Source organism: Dermochelys coriacea, chromosome 5 (genome assembly GCF_009764565.3).
Source record: "Dermochelys coriacea isolate rDerCor1 chromosome 5, rDerCor1.pri.v4, whole genome shotgun sequence".
NCBI lineage: Eukaryota > Metazoa > Chordata > Testudines > Dermochelyidae > Dermochelys > Dermochelys coriacea.
The window spans coordinates 17290979-17314445 of NC_050072.1; the positions used below are offsets into that span (position 1 = coordinate 17290979).

Genomic DNA, 23467 nt, shown 5'->3' on the forward strand with positions numbered 1-23467 from the left:
ACACAACACAACTATGTAAGAAACCAGCCAGTAGTAGGCAGTTCTGGTGGAATGATTTAGATAGTGTCTTTAGTTCGGTGAGAGTGAAGTACAAAATGAATGTGAAAGACTGCTCAGCACATAAATGTGTATTACATTGCTAGTAGTTTGTAGACAGGATACTATTTTTTAGGGAGGGTGAGGGAGAATTTAATAAATACAAATACAATACAAATATGTATTGTTTTAAAGTGGCTAGTTGAAATTGACAGCAGTCTCCTGTCTAATGAGTTTATGAAGCTCCATTTATTTTGTTCTCACCTCACCAGCACCTTTCAAACTTCAGGTAATATTATTTCCACCAGTCTAAACTGAAACATACCATTGTTTGCCATCTGGACAGGTTTACTATGGAGACATCAGGTTTTTCTATATTCATCTAGGTTTGTGTTATAGATGCAACACCAAAAAAATAAAATAAAATTGGGACTGGACAGTGGAACCAGAAGTTAAGAGGGAGCAAGAAGGGGGCCCATTCTCATGGTTTTATCATGAGTCTTGTGATGATTGGTGTTTTCCTTCAAGCCCCAGCTCCACGAGCCATGTGAATATGTGAGAATCTCAGCTTTGGGTTTTTTTTTAAATTAAGTTTATAACCCTCATGGTTGCAGAGAAAAGCATAAAAATGTGAACCCGGGGCACCCTAAAGGCTCAAAAATATGAAGCAAATAAAAAGACCCCAAAATGTAGTATTTTAAAAAAAAACTTGTGCTTTTAAAACTAATCACATGATGGGGGGGGAAATCAGAATTTTTGTCCATTCCTCAGCACTGAGTTCCCCCTCCCAGTGCTCTTTGTTATCTTGTCTCCCCTGCAATATGATCTGGGTCCCCACCCTTTCCTACCATGTATTAGCCACTAAACGGCACTACAGTTGTTCTGTAGAGGTAAGAAAAGGAAGTGATGTTCTCAGGAGGAGAAATCAATTAAACTGAGTGAATGAATATTTTCCACATAAAATCTTAATTCAGAACAATATGTTTTCCTGAACAGGTTTCAGAGTAGCAGCCATGTTAGTCTGTATTCGCAAAAAGAAAAGGAGTACTTGTGGCACCTTAGAGACTAACACATTTATTTGAACATAAGCTTTCATGAGCTACAGCTCACTTCATCGGATGCAGAATGAAGATGCAGAATGCATCCGATGAAGTGAGCTGTAGCTCACGAAAGCTTATGCTCAAATAAATTTGTTAGTCTCTAAGGTGCCACAAGTACTCCTTTTCTTTTTCCTGAACAGATGTTCACACATTCACAATCAGCCAGTTTTTATGCAGATCACCTGGTTTAAATATGAGTACTGTAATAATTTTGCACACTTTTTATTGTCTTGTTAATTGTATCTGAGACATTAGGGTGAGATTTCTATGGGGGGCTTTGGTGCTTAAAGTGGCAGTTGGGTGCCTATGTCCAACATTTAGATACCACTGGCATTTGCAAAACCCCCGTTCAGCTGCTGCCTAAGTCTGTAGGTGCCTACATTTCTACTGTTAAAGTCCCCAAGGTGCCTAAATTTCAGCAGCTGGGCATAAGCTGCTCAAGTCCTATACCACCCAGCAGCTCTGTGCCTGATTCACAACTAAACCACAGTGGGATTCACAAACTAGGTGTTCTTCACCCTGATCCAATAGACACGATCAGAGCACATCTAAACCTACACAAAGTGATGGCAGACATATTCTCTTTTGCCCACTGGTTAGAGACCTTACCCAGCCGGTAGAAGCCCTAGGTTCAAATCCCTCTTTCTGCCTGATGTGGGGCTGGGATTTGAACTTAAGTCTCCTATCTCCCAAGAAAGTGCCCTCACCTTCACCTATGGGGCATTACAGGGCAAGAATTTCTCCTGTTGAGACTGTTCCATGTTGTATAAATACTTAAATAGTCATTGGGCCAACTAGCATGGGCTATACTGACTCTCTAGCCTAGGGGTCAGAGCACTCAACAGGGAGGCAGGAGACATAGCTTCCAACCTCCCTGCTCGAATGAATATTTCATTATTTATACCTTCCCTCCTCCTTGTTTTTCTTGTAAAAGGACTGACCTGATTAGGTGCCTAACTCCAGGAGAGGGTTCATGGCTGTGAAGCTGGAATGGAGGTAGACACCTTCCTCTGACTGACCTCTGCAGTGCCGAAGGCCCACTCATGAACTCTGTCCTTAGGGCCTGATTTCAAGAGGTGCTGACCCCACAGGGCCAGGTGAAGTCTGTAGGCACTGTAAGATTGGTACCTCTGAAAATGAAATCTAAAGTTTATCTGCACACCAGGAAAGGTCACTTAATTTCTCTGTTCCTAGCCAGTCTCATACATTTTTGCATTCAAACATTAGTAACGTCCATCCAACTGCCTGCAAATCATTCCAAAGGGAAAGTTCTGCAGTCAAATTCTAATAGATGATTACCTGCAACAACATATTGTATATTAGTCACTTTGCCAAAATATAAGGCATATTTTTCTAGCTGGTAAAATGACTTCAGACTGTTACAGTGAAACAAAATGTCTGCAAACTTGACACTATGGATTTTTATTTTACTCTGGGAAACGGCATTGTTGTCACATCATATCAGAGCAAAGCAGATTGTAAGCAACCACTCAGAGGAGCAACAACAATCAGATGTTTCAGGAAAGTGGCTTCTAATAAGGTGAAGCAGGATTGTGTTGAATAGGTCCAACTGTGATTTCAATTAAGTTAGTTTTACACCAGTGTAACCTCATTATCTTCAAATGAGTTGCTCCTGATTTTACATGGGTTTGAATGAGATCAGAACTGAGCTCAACATATTTGGGGCTATTTAAGTCAGGAGGTTACTTATTAAGGATATTGTCTTGTACAGGTTTCATTATACTCCAGCGTTTTGATAATCTGTATAATTTGTTAAGACATTGCCCTTGTTTATAACAGGTAATGTCTCGACGTTGAAGACATGTAAGCAGCAGAACTGATTCTGAGCTCATACCAATTGCAATTTTCATTTGAGCGTGTTCTCTACTGTCTTGGGGCATCATTTACAGCGGTGTAAGTCAGTGGTAGCATTTTACACCCATTTTGCCCTGGTATAAATTAATACACAAAGTGCTAGGCAGTGGAGAATCAGGCCCATTGATTTTATTGGAGCTGTTTCAGATAAATGCTGGTGCAAATGCAATCATAACAAACACCTATTGACTTTTGTGATCCAATAACATGATATCTTTAGGCCTGGATCTCCTCTTACATTGGTTTTACACCAGGGTGTCTCTACTGAGTTCAGGGGAGTTACTCCTGATTGAAGCCAGTGTAGAGAGAGAAGAATCATGCCTCTTGTCATGGCTAATGAGCCATTGCAAACTCTTCCTAGAAATTTACTAGCCCAGGCAAAAAAATCCATTTGCTCACCCTTCCCATAAAGATGATTGATAATGAAGATGATGATGTAAAGACTAATCATATTTTATAGCCCTTGTCACAAAAAATTACTTACTCAGGGGAATGGGAATGTAGGGGTCAGAGCCTCACCTGGGGTAAATCGGTGTAGGTACACTGAAGGGTTGAGGTTCTGGCCCATATAATTTAGTACAGCGAGGCTAATATCTTTTTGGAAAGACACTTTTTCTGCCTAGGAAGAGGAAGATTTTTTCTTCCTCAGCAAGAGTCCAAGGCAATTCACAGCTGATTCCATGATATTTTTCATGTAGTAATTAATAATAACAATATAATTGTTGTGAATATAGTTGCTTTTATCCTAAAGGACTTAAAACATACACATACAGCACCATCGAAGAGAGAGCAGTACCCATGTAACACACATCATGTTGCTAGAGAACAGGTCCATGGGAACGTTAATATCCAGGCAGAGCAAACCTAGGGCAGGTCTACACTATAGCCTAAGTTGATATAACTTACACCACGCAGGGATGTGAAAAAGCCTCCCCCAAGAGACATGAGTTTTGCACTGTCCACACCAGCGCTGTCATTAATCAGAGGGAGTGTGAAGATAGGCGGGGCAGATTGAACAGTGAGCTACTTATTCCTCTCTTGGTTCCACAGTCAACAGACTAGTCAGTGGATTGCTAAATTATGGTATAATCCAACTCCCAAACAAGCCTATGGAAAGACTCCCATTGACTTCAACGGCCGTGGAAAGGGACCCTGATGTAGGATGGTGGGTTCCCCAAAAATGGTTATTTGTAGTTCACATGGCTAGCCTTATGCCCAATCAGAGAGGTTGTTCTCCCAGTATCTCCAGCCCAGCTGAAAGCAAGAAATACTGTAGATTTCCTGAGGAAGAAAGTCTGTTCTTATGAGATTTCCAGAACAGTCTGGCAAACCCAAACTGTGGAGATAAATTTCAATTAAGCTTCTAGACTTTGGAGTGGTCAGTTGAATGGAAGTGACCTTCTGGGAACTTCCTATGACTATGCCTAAAGTCAGAGTGTGATTTCACTTTCACAGGGTTGGATTCAGAGTAGCAACCGTGTTAGTCTGTATTCACAAAAAGAAAAGGAGTACTTGTGGCACCTTATAGACTAACTAATTTATTTGAGCATAAGCTTTCATGAGCTACAGCTCACTTGTGATTTTGCAGCTGGGGAAGAAGATTCCTACTTCCTGCCTTCTCACATGGCTCCTGAGTATGTTGGCCTGGTTAGCTGGCACAGGGACTAGTCAGAGGATGTGCCCCAAATGGACAGGATAGGCGTACTACAACTCACATTGTATCTAAGGTTTCAGAGTAGCAGCCGTGTTAGTCTGTATTCGCAAAAAAGAAAAGGAGTACTTGTGGCACCTTAGAGACTAACAAGTTTATTTGAGCATAAGCTTTACAGCTTCATCGGATGAAGTGAGCTGTAGCTCACGAAAGCTTATGCTCAAATAAATTTGTTAGTCTCTAAGGTGCCACAAGTACTCCTTTTCTTTATTGTATCTAAGAGCTCAGAAGGTTGGAAACAAGGGTCAAGCATTTATACAGATAATGAGAACACCCAGAGTTATATTAGACAGGCTAAATATTAATGTATAAAGGATCTAAACCCCCTTGCTTCAGGGGATAGAGTCAATCACTTACTGCTTGGGGTTAGTAAGAAACTTCACCTCGGAGCAGTTTATTTCATAATTGTGCATTATGGGTTTTCTTGCAACTTCGTCTGAAATATCTAGTACTGACCATAATCAGAGGCAGGGCACTGGACCATTAATCTTATCTAGTTTTTGCCGTTTTTCTGTTTACAGCTCATTATCTCAACTGTCCAATTTCTCCCCATACCCCGCACACCAAGACATCAACCCATCCAAAAATCCCTAAATTGATTGCTGGATTTAAATAATCAGATTTTGAGTTGCCGAAGTGCTAAAAATAAAACAAAATGCAAAAGCCATGTGGGAAGCTTCTATGGGTGTTTTTTTCTAAAAAATGAACGTGGAGAATATGGCCAAATAGATATTTTCAAAAATACTTGTAAAAATAAAGACCTGGGTCCCAATGAAGAAGGCATCATCCCAGAGCAAACATTTCACATCCAGCTGTTAAACCTTTCACACACAAAGAGGGAGAAGACAGGAAGAGTTTTTAATGGATATGCTAACACAACCTTATCTCCAGCATTGTGAATGTGCCACTGTAACATGAGCAACAAGCAGGAGGAACTGTCAATACAAGCCCCAGTGTAATGCATGAGCAGTTTCTGATAGAAGAAAGGGGAAGGTTGGTTGATTCCTACCCATTTCTTTTGAAGACCTATGTTTGATCCAGAGCAATATTCCTACTGCACCACACCTCCTCATTCCTCTCTAGGGTTCCTTCTGGAGCTGCAGCACAGAGTGGAGGAGGGTATTGGCACTTCATATGTATCTAAGGTACTTCTATGCCCAGCCCATTATCATAGTCTCCGAATGCCTCTCAGTCATTAATGTAATTATCCTCATAACACTCCAATGAGGTGGGGATGTATTATCTCTATTTTCAGTGAGGGGAACTGAGGCACAGATAGTGAGATTTTCAGAAGTGCTTGGATGCTCAACTCCCACTGGCACTGAAATAGGAGTTAGGCATTTCTGAAAACCCCACCATGAAAAACGGAGGCCCAGATCCTCAAAGGTATTTAGGTACCTAACTCAATGGGAGCTAGGCATTGAAGTACCTTTAAGGATTTGTGCTGAAGTGACTTGCCCATGGTAACATAGAGTGTCTGCAGGGGAGCAAGGAGTTGAATCTGGGTTTCCCACATCCTGCCCTAATCACTGGACCATCCTTCCTCCCAGTACTCATACAGCCTCTTTCCTCCAGTCACCTTGTAGGGCGATGTCTCCTTGAAAAATCTGACTGATAGAACCTTGAGGAGCTGAGAATCTCAAGAGACAAGAGAGAACAGAATGAGGTAGGACAATGGAGGGCAGCAGAGGACACAGCAGGGTGGATCCTCATGTCCCATAGTCTACAAGAGGGAAGAGGGAAGGAAGAAAACAGAAGGAGAGTTGGAGAGCAGAGGGCAACTAAAGGGAGGGAGGCCCTCCACGGCAGAAGCCCTGAGCCCTCTTGTCCCCCTCTACAACCCTTCTACATTCCGGCTGGCCAACCCCAGCCCTGGGCTGGACAGCCTCATCAACCCCAGCCATGTGGGCCGTCTGACACCAGCCCCAGGCTGGCTGGCCTGAGCAGCCCCAGCCCAGCGTCCTGCAGCAGCGGCTCCAGCCAGGGAAGGCAGAGCCTTCACTCCCTGGCCTATTATACCCACCACCCATGAGGGAGACTATGCAGAGCAAGAAGAATAGAATTTAAAAATCCTCTCTGGGTTATACCTCTGCAAAACCCTTAATTGCTGTTATCTGAGGATATGTCGACACTACAGTGACTACAGCAGCACAGCTACGGCACAAAATTTTTCACAGCCCTGAGTGATATAGTTAGGTTGATCTGTGCTTTAGGGGTAGACCAGGCCATAATCTGAATCTGTTGCCATGCTCATTGCCTTCCAGTGCTTAATCACCTGTATGTTCTTTGTGGCAAATTGATAGACACTTTATATTGAACATTATTATTAATTATTACTATTATTTCTATTCTGGTAATGTCAACAACATTAAGCATTAAGTTCAGCATTAAGACAAACCCTGCCCTGAAAGTCTCTGTAGCAGCACTGAAATAAGAGTGTTATTCACGTAACTTGGAGATGTTTAATTGTAACTTGGAGATGTTTAACATCCTTGGAGATGTTTAATTCCTGCCTGGCGCACGGGAGAAGCCGTTTCCAAAATGTGACTCTGCTTCTTGTCTTGCTTGTGCGACAATGCATTGGCAATATGCTGCCTCTTCCTCAGGCTGATGGTAAGGTTACAATCTGGCCCCAAGAGCTGGTAGAATATTATATGTTAAATTAAATTATTTGATACATTTTGCCATTTTTTGCTAAATAATTTATTTGAAGAATCCTTATTTTTTTATCCAAGCAGTTAGAACAGAAAGACAAGAAGCACTGGGAGACCTCGGGTTTGATTCTGCAAAACAAACCACAACTGCTGATGTTTCACTAAACCAGAAACAAGCGTCCTCAGCCTCTCTCCAAACATGTTTTCTTCTCTTAAAGAAAGTTGGAGAATGGACAGAAATAGCTTGCATTGCTCTCCATGTTACTTGCCACACTCTAAGGATTTAGGAGCATGGGCTGTGGTTTTCAAAGTAGTGCAGGGTGTGTAGCCAAACATTACACATTAGCCTGAACAGAAGACATGTGGCTACATCCCCTCCCCTACTTTGAAAATATCAACTGCAAGATTTTGCATACCAAATCTTTAGCCCATCTGCCTTCCAGAAGAAGGCAATTCCTGATGATTTAGAGAAATATAACCTCTCCCACTCAGAATGCATCTAGCCAACTGCACTGTTGTATCGGAGAGGGAGGGGGTATACGGATAGATTCCTTCCTGATTGTAGGTGATTGATTTACACACTCAGACATGAGATTGGATTAGCTTTATTAAGTGATCTTGCAGAGCTGCAAACCTCGTTAGTGGTCACGAAATTAGGTAGCTCAATTTTTAAAATCCAGTCATAATATTTGGCTCCATGATCATCACCTGCGGCATTTCTTCCCACATTTAATGGAGCGGTGTCTGACAGCCGGCAGGCTTCTCAGAAATGTTTTATTTATAATGGATAAGGTTAGCAAATGAAAATCGCTGTTCAGTTTGACGTGTTGTCCTGTACATGTCTCCTGTTCCCAAGGAGCAAATGCAGCCCCCAGCCAAGCTTGTCATACAGCTAACTGTTTAAAGGGATGAAGGCTGGATTTTCACTGAAAGTGTTTAGTCCTGTTTATGCCACCTCTTAGGTGAAGTGTTGTTAGAAAGGAATTTATGGAAAGTGCAAAGAACAGAGACAAATAAACACCCCCAAAAATTACCTCTGCTGATACAGACCTATGTGCTGTGTTATATAAAGGCACTGAATGAATGTAAGATGTTGGGCCAGAACCCATGGGAAGAAGCCAAGGGGAAGGGAAGTTCGTGAGGGGCCTTTCATGGAATTCCCTCCAAATTCTTTGTTGGGGTAGGTTTGCCCCTCCACGGCCCTTGGAAGAAGCAGGAGATTCAGCCCCCCAAGCCATGAAGATCCACTGAAGTAAGGGATGCCTTTGGGAGGGTCTCTGAGATTCTTCACAGCCTCCTGGCACTATGCCTTTCTCCTGGCCTTAGCCTGACGAGGATTCTCACAGCAGCAACTGCACCCTTCTAGAGGGGAAGGGGTTTTCCAGAGAACTGTACATACTTTTCATAGCACTCTCTAAGGGGGGGGGGACTTTCAGAGGAGCCCAAACGAGTTAGGCACCTAACTCCTGTTGAAATTCCCAGCATAAATCTGCTAAAAATACCTCCACTGCCCCCATCCTCCAAGAAAATGGTCTCCTTTTCTCCTTTCTTTAGCTTATCTGTAATTCTCAAGACTACTCCCTCCTCACATTTGCTCTTTCACTTATCCAGAAAAGCCAGATCTGTGAGGAGGTTTTTTTTTTTTTTTTAACATTCCAGCTGTAGAAAGTTTGTATTTGAGAACAAGTTTATGCCACAGGCAAATACTTACTGCGGTTCTACAACAACAGTATCTCTTGTACTATTTACTTGGTGTGACTGATATAATTTGTGTCTGATGGTGGCTGCTTTCATGTTGCTGAGGTATGGTGAAATGTTAGAGGTTAGGGTATTTTATTTGAATCTAGTAGGCTTTGAAGAACCATATGTAAATAAACCAAATGGCAAATGTTTGGGCAAGTTTTGAATGTACAGATTGGATGGTTTCAGTTTGAAAATTGAGACATGCTGTTATATTATGACACATTGCATGGAAGCTTTGTACAACTGTAAATGAAATACTGTGGTGTGTAATGTCTTGTCAACAGCGCCTAGAAAGTATCCTGCTGTCTTCATACTAGACTCTTCTTGGTTCTTACAAACAATAAATTCAGCCATGTAGCATTTACTAACTGTACTCCTAGATGGAGCTGTTGCACAGGGTTTACAGTTAGGAATTTAGGAAGTTAGGAATTAGCTAGCCTAGTCTTCAGCAGATGGCCCTCAGTGGAGAATTAACAATTATTCAATTAATGCCCACTGTATCAGCCAAAGCCTGAAGAAAATATTCTACTCCAGAAATGATAGAGAGCTGAAAAAGCTCAAAGCCCATCTGCTGCCAGCTTTCCCTACGACTAGCCAAAACCATAATCTGACGTGGGCCAAATCTGATCCCAAATTAGCCACTGAAACAGGAAGCATCACTAATGTATATGGTCTCAAATGGTTGACACAGCTTACTTTCACAGACAAGCAACATTTTAAATCTTGCAGAATTAGAGCCACAAGAAAAAGAAATAGTTGGGGGAATGTCAGGAGATTTGGAGAAGAAACTAATTCTGTTGTGCAGTCATTAAAATATTTTTTTTAGTCAAATTTAAAGAGTGACATGGGAGATCTATGAGGTAAAACTCTTCTTTCTTACTTAAATATCATTGGCCAGAGTCTTCAATTTAAAACTGGAATGATTTCATGGGAGTCAATTTACCTTTGTTTGACATTTACAGAACTCTTTTCTTTGAGATGGATCCCCAAGCAATTTCCATGCGATATCTATATGTATATATAGATATAGAAAGTACCAATGAAATGCAGCTACCTCTGGGTGTATAGCTAAGTGGCAGATTGCACAAAAGTGAAGCAGAAGGGAAATTTTGGTCTTGGGAATTGGGGTAAACTCCTACTTTTGCAAAAAAATTGTAATATCTTTAATGCTTGCATACAGCAGAAAGGACCTTGCTTTCTAAGTTCTCATTATTTATTTATATCTAAAAGAACCATCACACAGTAAAATATAAATATATATTATATAAATATAAAAGCTCAGTTCATGCTTCTTTGGAAGGATGGAGGCTGGAGCTCACCCTGGTGGGATTTAAACCAATGGTTTAGGAAGACTATAAACTCCAAGGAGAAGATCTTCAAATTATGTAAATTGTCAAAGTTTCACTGAAGTCAATGGAGCTATGAAAATTGATACCAGCAGAGGATCTGGCCCATTTTTTCAAAGTGGTGCATTGTGGGTTAATATTAGCAGATGCTGCTGTGTTTTGAATTATTATCTTTTTTAATATGGGGACTGAGTATAGAAAGTTTAACGCAGATGATAGAGAGAAACAGAATGCCAGGGCGAGCACCTGGCATAGTGAGGGTAATTGCTTCATATGTTTTCCTAAATGGTTTTGTGGAAATAAATCATTTCTAACCCACAACCCCACCTCCTGTTATTCCACCTCTGATTACTGCAATGATGAGAAATAATAATAAGATCTGGCACTTTTATAGTCCAAGTTTATTGTTGGGTCCCAAGAGATGGGAACGGTGCTGGTGTTTTTGACAGTGATAAAGAAGATGTGGGGTGTGGAAAAGATTTGGAAGGGAAAATAAGAAATACAATTTTCGCTGTATTAATGTAAGCTGATGATGAGACATCCAAGAGGAGAAGTCAGAGAGACAGGTGGAGATGTGGGATTGGATGGAAGGAGACAAGTCAATGATAGAGAGATAGATTTGTGAGATTTATCAGCATAGAGATGATAGCCAGAGCTGCATAAGCAGATGAAACTGCCCAGAGTCAGGATGTACATTGAGAATAGCAAAGGGTCAAGGACAGAAGCCAGAGGAACCAGCCGTAGACAGTAAGAAAGGAAGACACATCAAGAAAGATGGCGAGGGAACCATCAATGATGTAGGAGGAGAACAGAGAACACAGTATCTCAAAGCCCAGAGGTTATAAGATGTCAAGGAGGAGCTTTACATAATGCTGAGCTTTTCAGTTACCAAGGAGAGTATGTATCTGTAAAGCATCAAGGAGGCAATATGGAAGAACCCACCTACAGCAGCAGAAAAGAAGCAAAGTCCTTTAAAAACAAGGATCTGTTTGTTTGCTTTTGGTCCCCTCTCTCTGGAGACTAACTTACCTTGGCAGATGATGGACAGAGTTTCTGGAGCTGAATGTTTCCCTGGTTTCCTCTGGGATGGTGCATATGCGCAGCTTAAATGTTTCCTTTATTATAATTTATAATAGTTAGCAGCAAAGGTGTGTGTGATGTTCTACAGACACATATAAAGGCAAAGTCCCTGCTCTAATTAGAAATCTGTACGTGTTTAGCCCTGGATTTGTTACAGTTGGCAGGTTTGTTGTTTACTAGGCCATTAACACATCACTAAGTATCTGTAGCTATCTGTAACCTGCTGTGTTAGTGATGAGATTGGGCTAAATTCTGTCCCAAGGTGTACACACACACACACACACACGGATCTCACTGAAGTCAACAGGAACTGTGGATGCACACGTAAGGGTAAATTTAGCTTATTCTATGTAATGCAGTGGTGTATTAAAACCTAGGCTGACAAGGTCTAGGCGTAGGGCTGCAATTTTGCAGGGGCGGCAAATTTATAATAGCAGCCAGAGCCTGCTTCCCCTGGTACCGGTTCGCGCCTTCCGCCCCCCATCCCATCCCTCCCCCACCCCCAGTCCCCACCCCCTTCCTGCCCCTATTGGTCCCCTTCTCCAAATCCCTGCTCCGGCCCTGCCTCCTCTCCTGAGCGCGCTGCATTATCCCCTCTTCCCCCATCCTTCGTGAAGCTGTTTCGCGCACAAGCACTGGCAGGGAGTGGGGAGAAGCAGGACCCGGTGGTGCGCTCAGGGGAGGAGGCAGAGGTGGAGCGGAGGTGAGGTCAAGTGGGCTGGGGCTGGGGCTGGGGCAGGGCGGCAATTATTTCAGGGCCTAGGGGCGGCAAAATCTTTAATCCACCACTGATGTAATGGCATCTTGATTTAGGGCTATGGCCACACAACTCTGCCCTCAGCTACACCCATGCTATCCCACTCATGTCAACGTGGAAAGGCACAGGGGTAATTGAGGATGGAATGTGTTTAAGAGATAATATATACCTAGGACTAGCTGTCCTCCAACAGAGGGAAATTCCCTTTAAAGAACCTGCCATGGAGATAGCTCAAAAGTTACATGATTTGCAGTCATGGCATTAAATCAATACATTCAGTCAGGCAACAGGACAGCTATTGTATATAGCACCCTGAGATCCTCACCGAGTTCAATGTTCCACTGGGCTGGTTGTTCTACAAGCACATACTAAGAGTTTGTCCCTGCTGCACAGAACTTACATTCTAGACAAACAGGACAGACAAGGCCGTGGGAGAAGAAAATACCTCCGTTTCACAGGTGGGGAAGTCAGATGCAGAGAGACGAGGGGACTTGTGCAGTAATACACAAGAAGTTGGTGGTAGAACTGGAAAGTGAACCCACATATCCTGTGAGCTAGTTGCATGCCTTTACCCTAAGACCTTCTCCTCTCTCTCACATGACCTGAAAAGAGAACTAACTGTCATGACACTCCCACTCCCTTTTTGCGCTGCCTGGGTTCATTAGTTAATAGTAAGGAGAAATTTAGGATTGCAAAAGTAGGACGTTTTAAATATTGCTACAGGCCTATTGATGAATTTAGCATTTGGGAGACGAGTACAGTAAACCTGATTATTTTCAGAAGAGTAGCTGTCATATCCTCAAGAGCTAACTTTTCTAGCCACTTAGGAGCAACACTGTCATCAGCCAGCTAACCTGAGCAATCGAGCATTTGAGCTATTAGCCTGAAATGTGTAACTTAAAGGGGATATTTATAGCAATTAGCAATTTATATTTATTAGCCACAGACTAGAACAGCTTCATATCAGGTCTCCTTATATAACACTGACTTTACTATCACCACGTGTTTCTCCTGGCAGTGAGTTACATTTAATTCCTTTCCTCCCCACCTAAAGGAAATGAGAGCAGCAGGTTGTGAATTCATTATTTTCTGAGAGAAACTGCAACAGCAGGAATCAGTGGAGAGGGTCAACACTGAGGATGGTAGCCACTTAAAAACTCTCTCTGACTCTCCAGTGAATATTGTTGTCATGCTGTCTGGAATGGCTCACGACCGTGAGTGCCAACCTCATGGCAGACTGTCAAAAAGCAGGGCAGACACCCGCAACTGGAGCTATGTTCTATGATCAGCGTTCACCAACCCAGTAACAGGTGTGAACTCCTAAAGCACTATAACAGTCTTACCCTGGAGACACAGACAGTCCTCTTGTGCATTCCCATCTGTCTTGTCACCCAGGCAAGCTGGCCTATGTGATAGATGGCCACTTTACACCAAAAATCGCAACAATATTCACGTAACTCCCACTCCCAAAGGACCAGTCACTTACCCCAGGTCAGTTGTACTCAGATCTCAAACCAAAGACAATGCCCATAGCCAATACTGTAGTAAACTAACTCAAGATTTATTAACAAAGAAAAGAAATAAGAGTTATTTAGAAGGTTAAAACAGGAAACATACTCATACACACACACACACACATACAGAGTTACAGTCTTCAATTTAAAAAGATAATATAAACTTCTAAAATAAGCAGCTCTACACATCCTTTAGGGCTGACCCATGCCAAGCAGCATGGCGATCTCTTGCTTATGTTTAGGAATCTTTGCCCCTCGGAGTGCAAACAGCATAGACCTTATCAGGGATTGTTTATCCCCTTCACCCCAGATTGCAGGATGATGGGATAAGTTCATGTGTGGGTTTCCCCTTCATAGAGGGAGTTAGGAATGCAATCAACAAGGTCTCCCTCCTTGTAGCATCCTTGGATGCTACACAATGCTTTTAATGGGTCCGTCTTCTGTGCAGCATGAGCACTTTACAGCAATTAAACACTCAGTATAACTTTATGTCATGGGATACAGATATTATAAGTAAGATTAATACAAGCAGCATCCTACAAGCATTCCATAAAGTCTAAACACATCCTTATAATGCTAGTATCTATTTTAACTATACTAACCCACACGTAAGCCAGACCGGTTTCCAATTACGCATTTGTCAGTGTTCAGTGAGGCCCTGGGCCTTGGCATGAGTTGGCACCTGGGCTCCAGCATCACAACTAAAATAATCCTAAAGGCCCAGTTGCGTGGGTGAAATCACTAAGTAATCATACAAAGTTGCATACAACTGTTTGAGTTTGAAATTTCAATGACACTAAGTGGCAAGGAAAAGTACTTGAAGAATTCCAGTGCCATGTCTAAACTGTGTAAGCAGCCACACACTGAGGGCGTGTCTTCACTACTGGGGAAGTCGCCCTAAATTTACACCCACTGCATCGATTGGAGCAGCGTCAATATCCCACATGGTGAAGACAAGTCCTGAGAGCAAATTCCAATGTCTTCATTTTTGGACCAGCTGTTTAACAAATATATTTACAGAGTATATTTTGAAATTGACATCCATTGTGAGCATTGAATTATTTCTGAAATTCCCAGCAAGAAGGGAAACTTTACAAAGCTCTCAAAGCTACAGACCGAGGTAAGTAATGTGTGTGCAGTATATTTATCAAATGATCATGGACACCACAGAAAATATATAGTGGAGGATGAAAATGTATTCCCTGCCTGAAGATTCAGAGCCAGGAAACTTATAATTTTGAGGGAGGGAGTGATTTCCCTGACTTTCCCCCTATAAATAAATCATCATGAGGATGGTGAAACTATTCAATTTCAGGAAATAGTTTTTTGAGAATCAGAAGGTGAGGAATAGTTGGAGCCTTTAAAAACAAAAACTAACGGGAAGCAGCATAGTTGGGTAGTGAGATGACACTGAAGAAACTCTCAGTCACCAGCAGTTAATACATATTTCCATAGATGAAGGATAGTCTTGTAGTTAAGATACTAGCATGTTCTGTCTACATTTCTCAGTCACTATTGTCATCTTCCACTCTCTTAACTTTTGAAAACGCCTTCCTATTCTGGAGAAAGAACTGATTATAAAATAAATTAAACAAAATCAGAAGCAACAATACTTAAAGGTTTCCTTCCACAATTGTTTGCAAGGCAGCAAACCTTTTACTGGGCTCACAAGCCTTTAGTATCTAAGTAAATTTTAGTGCACCCACCATTTCATTAACTATATACTAGTGCTTTTTGATATTGTGGTGTTAACATTCCTGTAAATGTGGACAATTTATACTATTAAACTGAACCTCTCGGCTTACTGATATCCAATAAGATGATGAAAATGAAAGTGCTTCAGAATTATTGTTTCTGTCTGAAAAAGTATCCCACTTCCCTTGCTCTGCCCAGGTTCAGGGTGGCTTTCACAGATTGTATAATAGAATCATAGAAATGTAGGGTGGAAGGGACCTCAAGAGGTCATCTAGTCCAGCCCCTGTGCTAAGGCAGGACCAAGTATATCCAGACCATCCATGACAGGTGTTGGTCTAACCTATTCTTAAAAACCTCCAATGACAGGGATTCCACACTCTCTTGATAATCTATTCCAGTACAACCATCCTTGTAGTTAGAAAGGTTTTCCTAATATCTAACCTACATTTCCCTTGCTGCAGATTATTTCATTTACTTTTTGTTCTACCTCCATGGCTACTGAAGAACAATTGATCTCCATTCTCTTTATAACAGCCCTTAACTTACTTGAAGACTGTTAATGGTCCCCCCTCAGTTTTCTTTTCTCAAGACTAAACATATGCAGGTTTTTTTAAGCTTTCCAATAGGTCAGGTTTTCCAAACCTTTTTCATTTTTGTTTCTTTCCTTTTGACTTTCTCCAATTTGTCTACATCTTCCCTAAAGTGTGTGGTGCCCCAAACCAGAAAGAATATTCTGGCTGAGTCCTCATCAATCCTGAGTAGAGTGGGGGTAATTACTTCCTTTGTCTGACATACAACAGATCCTTCTTGTGGAATAGTAGCCACTCAAAGATTAAATACAGAATCTATAAACCCTTCTTCCTTTCACAATCTCTCTGACAATGATCCACATCCCCCTGCCAATCAAAGGGCATCCAAATACACTAAATATGTAGGGAAGTAACCCAATGCAAACTGAAAACAAGCACCCTCTTACCAAGAGCATAGTGAATAAATCACAATGAATAATTCATCAGACACCTTCTTCTGCTTATTGAATTTTACCAAGCAGATTGCAGCTTCCTTCAATTATTATATGAAAGCATTTGACAAATTTTGGGTGAATATTCTCACCAGTATGGATTGCTTGCACAGAGTTGTATGTCTTCTGGGTTTCCAATAGTCCCAATGCTACAATATCATTAGCCTTTATCTTGCAATGAGCTCCATGTTGTACTCACCCTCTGCACATTAGGGAGGGTGTGGTTTTGCATAGAAACTAGGAATCTTTGTGAGAGAGACCACAGGAAAAAAATATTTTCAAAATTACAAAAAGACAAAGAAATCAAAGGTTTTATTTCTAAAATATACACCACTATGAGAGATACAAAGTCAGCATTATGTTTAACACAAATGTGGACCTCATGACTTTTAAAGGGGACTTGATTTGTATTAATGCTCACAAAGGGCTCTCTACCTCTCTGTAGGAAGATCCAGTGGAAAGTTTCTAGGAGACTCCATACCCAGTGCAAAATGCAACAACCTACTCTCCAGTCTGTTGGGAAGGTTGCTGATACAAATGGACTCACTGCTACATCTTCTTCAATTTATACTGAAATTAAAAATAAAAGTTCTGGCAACTAGTTCACTTATACTTTCAGCAAATCTTGACTAAAGACTTCCTATTTAGTACTTATTCCCTTGGCTACATTGTTGGGATGCACCCACAAGAACATTGGACAGCAAAGCAAAATTAATTATTAACGATCTTTACTTGTAATACATCTTTTCCAAGGTACAACATGCTGTCCTTTTTTTAGAAGAAAAGCTTGTAATGAGGAACGGATCTGTAAAGTTCCAGGAATACAAGACATTGCACAATCATCCGCTTGAACCTGCAAATGAAATAATTTAATACAGAGCAGTCACCTTACGATGTAGCCATCACTTTACCAAAAAGTGACAGTTTGAACTGACATTGATCCAAGGCCTATCATCAGCTATCTACCTGTTAATAATACTAATGCTCAATATCTTTGGAGATCTCTCAGGTGCCCTTTAAGCTAGTTTTGTTCATATACTTGATTTAGGGGGTAAATTCTGGCTCCTCCTCCATGGCCAAAAAGGACCCCAGTTGCAATAATACCAATCTGTTTTAGCAGGTTTTTAATCCTTGTGTCTGCACCAATGCTGAATGTGGTTTGTCACTGCCTATGTTTATAGTTACACTGTGTTCACCTGTTGTTGACACCCATTGTTAGAATATGAATACTCTTTCTAATATAGGGAAGACTTAAAAAGATGGTGGAGTATTTTGTTATTTAACATTCATAAATAGTGAGGTGGCAAAATTTGCAGATGATACAAAACTACTCAAGATCCCTGGCAGACTTTGAAGAGCTACAAAAGGATCTCTCAAAACTAGGTAACTGGGCAACAAAGTGGCAAATGAAATTCATTGTTGATAAATGAAAAGTAATGCACACTGGAAAACATAATCCCAACTATACATATAAAATGATGGGGGTATAAATTAGCTGTTACCACTCAAGAAAGAGATCTTGGAGTCATTGTGGATGGTCTCTGAAAACATCCACTCAGTGTACAGCAGCAGTTAAAAAAGCGAACAGAATGTTGGGAATCATTAAGAAAGGGATAGATAATAAGACAGAAAATATCATATTGCCTTTATATAAATCCATGGTATGCCCAAATCTTGAATACTGAGTGCAGATGTGGTCGCCCCATCTCAAAAAAGATATATTGGACTTGGAAAAGGTTCAGAAAAGGGCATACAAATGATTAGGGGTATGGAATGGCTGCCATATGAAGAGAGATTAATAAGACTGGGACTTTTCAGCTTGGAAAAGAGACAACTAAGGGGGAATATAATAGAGGTCTATTAAATCATGACTGATGTGGAGATAGTAAATAAGGAATGTTATTTACTCCTTCTCATAAGAACTAGGGGCCACCAAATGAAATCAATAGACAGCAGGTTTAAAACAAACAAAAGGAAGTATTTTTTCACAATGCACAGTCAACCTGTGGAACTCCTTGCCAGTGGATGTTGTGAAGGCCAAGATTATAACAGGGTTCAAAAAAGAACTAGATAAATTCATGGAGGATAGGTCCATCAATGGCTATGAGCCAGCATGGACAGGGATGGTGTCCCTAGCCCCTATTTGCCAGACGCTGGGAATGGGTGACAGGGGACTGATCACTTGATGATTTCCTGTTCTGTTCATTCCCTCTGGAGCACCTGGCATTGGCCACTGTTGGAAGACAGGATACTGAACTAGATGGACCTTTTGACTGACCCAGTATGCCTATTCTTATGTTCTTATGTTAGTGTTAGCTTTCATTTGTTTCTAACCCCTCAAATTATCTGTATGCGCTTGGACATTTTAGCACCCTGTATCTCAGCAGTTGCACTCCAATCCAATTGTGTTGCAATAGGTGAAGAAAACTGTTTAGTAATGTAGTCCCAGATCCACATGGGTATTCAGGTGCATAACTCTCATAGATGCCTAAATATCTTTAAGGATTTGGGCCTCACAGTCAGCAGACTGACACACAAAGAAACAATCTAGTTTATTAAAAGAAATATACAACTGAAAGTCTAGGTGGCACATGGGGCAACATTTGGTATTGGAGATTTAGTTTATACTGATCTCTACCAAGCAAATTTGGTTGTCTCCAATCAAACTGGAGTACTGTGTCCAGTTTTGGGCCCCACACTACAAGAAGGATGTGAAAAAATTGGAAAGCATCCAGCGAAGGGCAACAAAAATGATTAGGGGACTGGAACACATGACTTATGAGGAGAGGCTGAGGGAACTGGGATTATTTAGCCTGCGGAAGAGAAGAATGAGGGGGGATTTGATAGCTGCTTTCAACTACCTGAAAGGGGGTTCCAAAGACGATGGATCTAGACTGTTCTCAGTGATAGCAGATGACAGAACAAGGAGTAATGGTCTCAAGTTACAGTGGGGGAGGTTTAGGTTGGATATTAGGAAAAACTTTTTCCCTAGGAGGGTGGTGAAACACTGGAATGTGTTACCTAGGGAGGTGGTGGAATCTCCTTCCTTTGAAGTTTTTAAGGTCAGGCTTGACAAAGGCCTGGCTGGGATGATTTAGTTGGAGATTGGTCCTGCTTTGAGCAGGGGGTTGAACTAGATGACCTTCTGAAGTCCCTTCCAACCCTGATATTTTATGATTCTATGAAATGCTGACATATATTTATCTAAATCATTCACCTTACAAGATAGCATGATTGACCACCAGTTACTCAATACACAATAACTAGTATTCTGGTACAAAACAGCTCCACTTCCTATTCAACATGCACACTTATTGTTCTATTGACCTACATTTTAAAAAAATCACTAGTGATATTGGGTTTTTCCATTCTTGAGATGCCTTCAATGGGCATGATTTGGTGAGAGCACATGCTGTGCATTTTCTCAAAATCTGGCCCTGTTAAGATGTCTCAAGTTTGGCGCACACGAAAAAAATCACTGGTTGCTACGTCTAAATGTATAATATAAACCTTGCTTCCTGACATATTTCATTAACATTCAGCGACAGTAATTGCCTGCTAATTATTAGATCAGTAATAGGTTTTGTATCATCATCTATTACACCATGATTCCTAAAACATATATTACTATTCATTCCCTGGAATTTATTGTATTTAACACACATTAAGTGTCTTTTTAAATCTCGGTAATATGTCTATTTAGGAATTTTAACTTATGCATTTAAATTAGATTTAATAGGAGAGGCTATTTTGGAGCTGAAAGTTTGTCCATTAAGAATATCTCTCAGGCTACAGAAACGAAAGCTGTGCTACAGGCATTTTTAATTAAAACCAAGATGATCTTACCGAACAGGACTGGAAAATGGACATATCATATTCTAATGGACTGGCAGAACTGGTGAATTTCACCTGGGATTAATTTTACCCAAGATTTTTTGTGCCCCAAATCCCACATTTCAGCCTGTCTTGATGATCTCTCCTTCTGGGTAGCTCACACTCAGCTAACATGGAGCTGAGAACATAACATGGAGAAAAAGGAACATCTAATCTTACTCCTGAAACCCTCCCACATTCTCGGTCCCTGTTGACACACCACCATTCTCAGGCCTGTAAACTGGGAGTACAGTGGCCATTCATGCGTTCCCAAAATATTGGACATTCTAGTACTTTTGGCAATGGCATGGGCCCATCTATACCTATGTGAGCCTGCCCCTACTGGCATGAATGTGTAAGGTCATGCAGCACGGGGGACACCGTTTTGAAGACCATCCCATCTCACCCCATCTCCCACTAGCATGGGTGTGAGATCATGCCATGGGGGGCAGGGTGGTGTGCTTTTCAAAATGGCATCCCCCATCCAACACCTCAGGACTGTCCGGCTTAAAACTGGACGAGTGGCCTGCTTAACTGGGAGTCATCTTTGACTCCTCCTTGCTATGACCTCAGAGAGCATCTGGCATCCAGCTCCTCCAGCTCCTTCCTCCATTACATTTCTAACAAATTAAAAAAAAATCAGACTTTTTCTTTCTGTCCAAACAGCTCAAACTCTCTCGCCATCACCTCCTGTCTCGTTTACCACAACATCCTAGGATTGCCACCTCAAGAAACAGACCCCACCCCCCACTGGCCTCCATCCCACATCTCAGCCCTTGAGGGAGCCCCCTACTGTCCCCTCTCAGGATCCCCTGGTTTCCCCCATCCCTCTCCTCACCTCTCCCTGCTGGAGAGCCTCGGGTATGTCCCACTTTCGGGTGCCTGGGGCTGAGAGGAACTGCTGCAGTTTCAGAAGATTGGAGGCCCCGCATGCAGAGCAGGACCTGCGTGCTGGCTGTGCTCCCAGCCATATGATGTGCATGGAAGTTAAAAGATTGCTGCATGGCCACAGGGAGTGAGCTGTAGCTCATGAAAGCTTATGCTCTAATAAATTTGTTAGTCTCTAAGGTGCCACAAGTACTCCTTTTCTTTTTGCGAATACAGACTAACACGGCTGCTACTCTGAAACAGAGAACATTGGTTCCCAGTCAGAAAAAGGAGGCACATTAAATCTATTTACTGGCAACCAGCAAGGCCATACAAAAACTGGCCAGGCAGCTTAAAAACCAAATAGGTGACAACCCTGCAACCTCCTCCTCTCTGGCTTGCCTGACACCCACTTGCACCTCCCCCTCCCCACAATGCAGCTATTGAGAACATCCTCCTGTTGCTCTGACCATACCATTCACTTTTTGGCTTTCTCCACTGGTGATAATATATGTATGCAATATTGACAATGTATGAACAAATTATGTATAATTGATCCTCCCACATCTCCACCCACCCATCTTATGTTGCTTGCCTTCTTATGCTGTGAGCTTTTCATGGCAGGGATTGCCTATCTTTGTATTTATATGGCACATAGCAAACGGGGATCCTAATCCTGACTGGGGCCACTGGGCACTCCCATAGTATAACTACTAAATAATAATAATTAATAATTTCTTAGGAAGACTATTCCTCAGTACATTTTAATAAGGAAATACCAGGTGGTTAAAATTGAAACAACTCAGTGGGGCAGTTCATTTATGCAAGGCAAGTAGAATTGGACCCTTTGGACTACTGTGTGCATTAAGCTTGTAGTTTTCTTAAAATACATGTTACATATTAACTGAGGCAGGGCAGACAACAGTAATTCCATTTTGTGAAAGATTTTGAGATTTCAAAAGTTGGTTTTATTCTGATTTGGAATGAAAAAAAAATCAAAATTCTTCATGTAACAGAAATCTAAAAAAATTTAATTTTCCAAAATTGAAATCTTCATTTTGAAACAGAATTCTGCCTGGTGGGCTGCTGGGGGCCTGAAAATCCTGGTTCTACAGCAGCTTAAAGCCTGGGACTTTGGGAGCTGGATATTCCACAGGACTTTGACTGCCAGGCCAGCTGGCTCTGTGTGTTGCTGAGTCCCTGGGAAGCGGACTCCCAGGAGTCAGGCAGCCTGGGGAGCCAGCTGGCCCAGAAGTCTTGAGGATGCCCATTCTTAAGCAGTCTATTCTGGAGGACTGCCCTAGAGCTGTGGTCTCTGGACACCTGGGCTCTCCAGCAGTAAGTGGGCTCCCAAGGAGCTGGGCAGGCAAGCTGGCAAATTGCAAAAGCTGGGTTCCATTGGAACACCGCTGAAGAAAACCCCTTTTTGTGCAAAAGTTTCAATTTTGGCAAACTGGCAAATTCCAGTGAAATGAAAAATGTTTTCTTTGAATTTTTCTGCCCAGCTCTAATATTAATAACGTATCAAGACACCTATCAAGCCAGTGAAGCTGGTAGGGAAACATCTACACCTCATCCTACTATCTGCAACTTCTTTCCAATGGTCCTCCTTGTTTGTGACTGTAAAATGCCCTTATGTCATTTGAAGCAACTGTACGTATTTAGATTCAAATATGAACTATATACCTATATTTGCAGGAAGTGCATGGGGGAACATTTCTGCTTTCTTTCCGAAAGTACTTCAGATTTTTTAAGACCAACACTTAAATTATTCAGGGTAGCTTTTTAAAATAAGAATGAGAGAAATGGGTCATCTCAATGTTGGGTTCATCCTCCCAAGACTAATGAAAACCCCATGGTTCATAATGATAGCACATCCCAGATTATCAGGCAATCAAGTGCCTTTTAAGTTGAAAAACATATTTTCAGGGTGGCTACCAGTGCAGTTCTGTGGTTTTTTTACTCTTGTACAACTGAAAGGGATACGGTCAAGGACTTCATCTTGGGGCTCAGTCTTCATACAGTGCTTGAACAGGCCAAGCATGGAAGCTTAGCATAGCTCAGTGAAAGAATCCTTAGCACCTATCTGCGGATTAGCACCAGGTCACAATGGCAATTTACCAACAGCCTGGACTGCCAATTGTAGAGATGTTTCACAGTAGCAGCTGTGTTAGTCTGTATCCACAAAAAGCAAA

At 41.6% G+C, this 23467-nt stretch overlaps 1 long non-coding RNA gene across 2 annotated transcripts in view; it reads right to left on the reverse strand.

Annotated features, from left to right (window-relative positions):
- The window catches only part of LOC122460219, a 92980-nt gene that overhangs the window by 63946 nt on the left and 5567 nt on the right, over positions 1–23467 (reverse strand). For both annotated transcript variants that reach the window (XR_006281376.1, XR_006281377.1), the window contains exon 2: positions 23394–23447. This is a non-coding gene — a long non-coding RNA (uncharacterized LOC122460219). The remainder of the gene's footprint in view (positions 1–23393; positions 23448–23467) is intronic.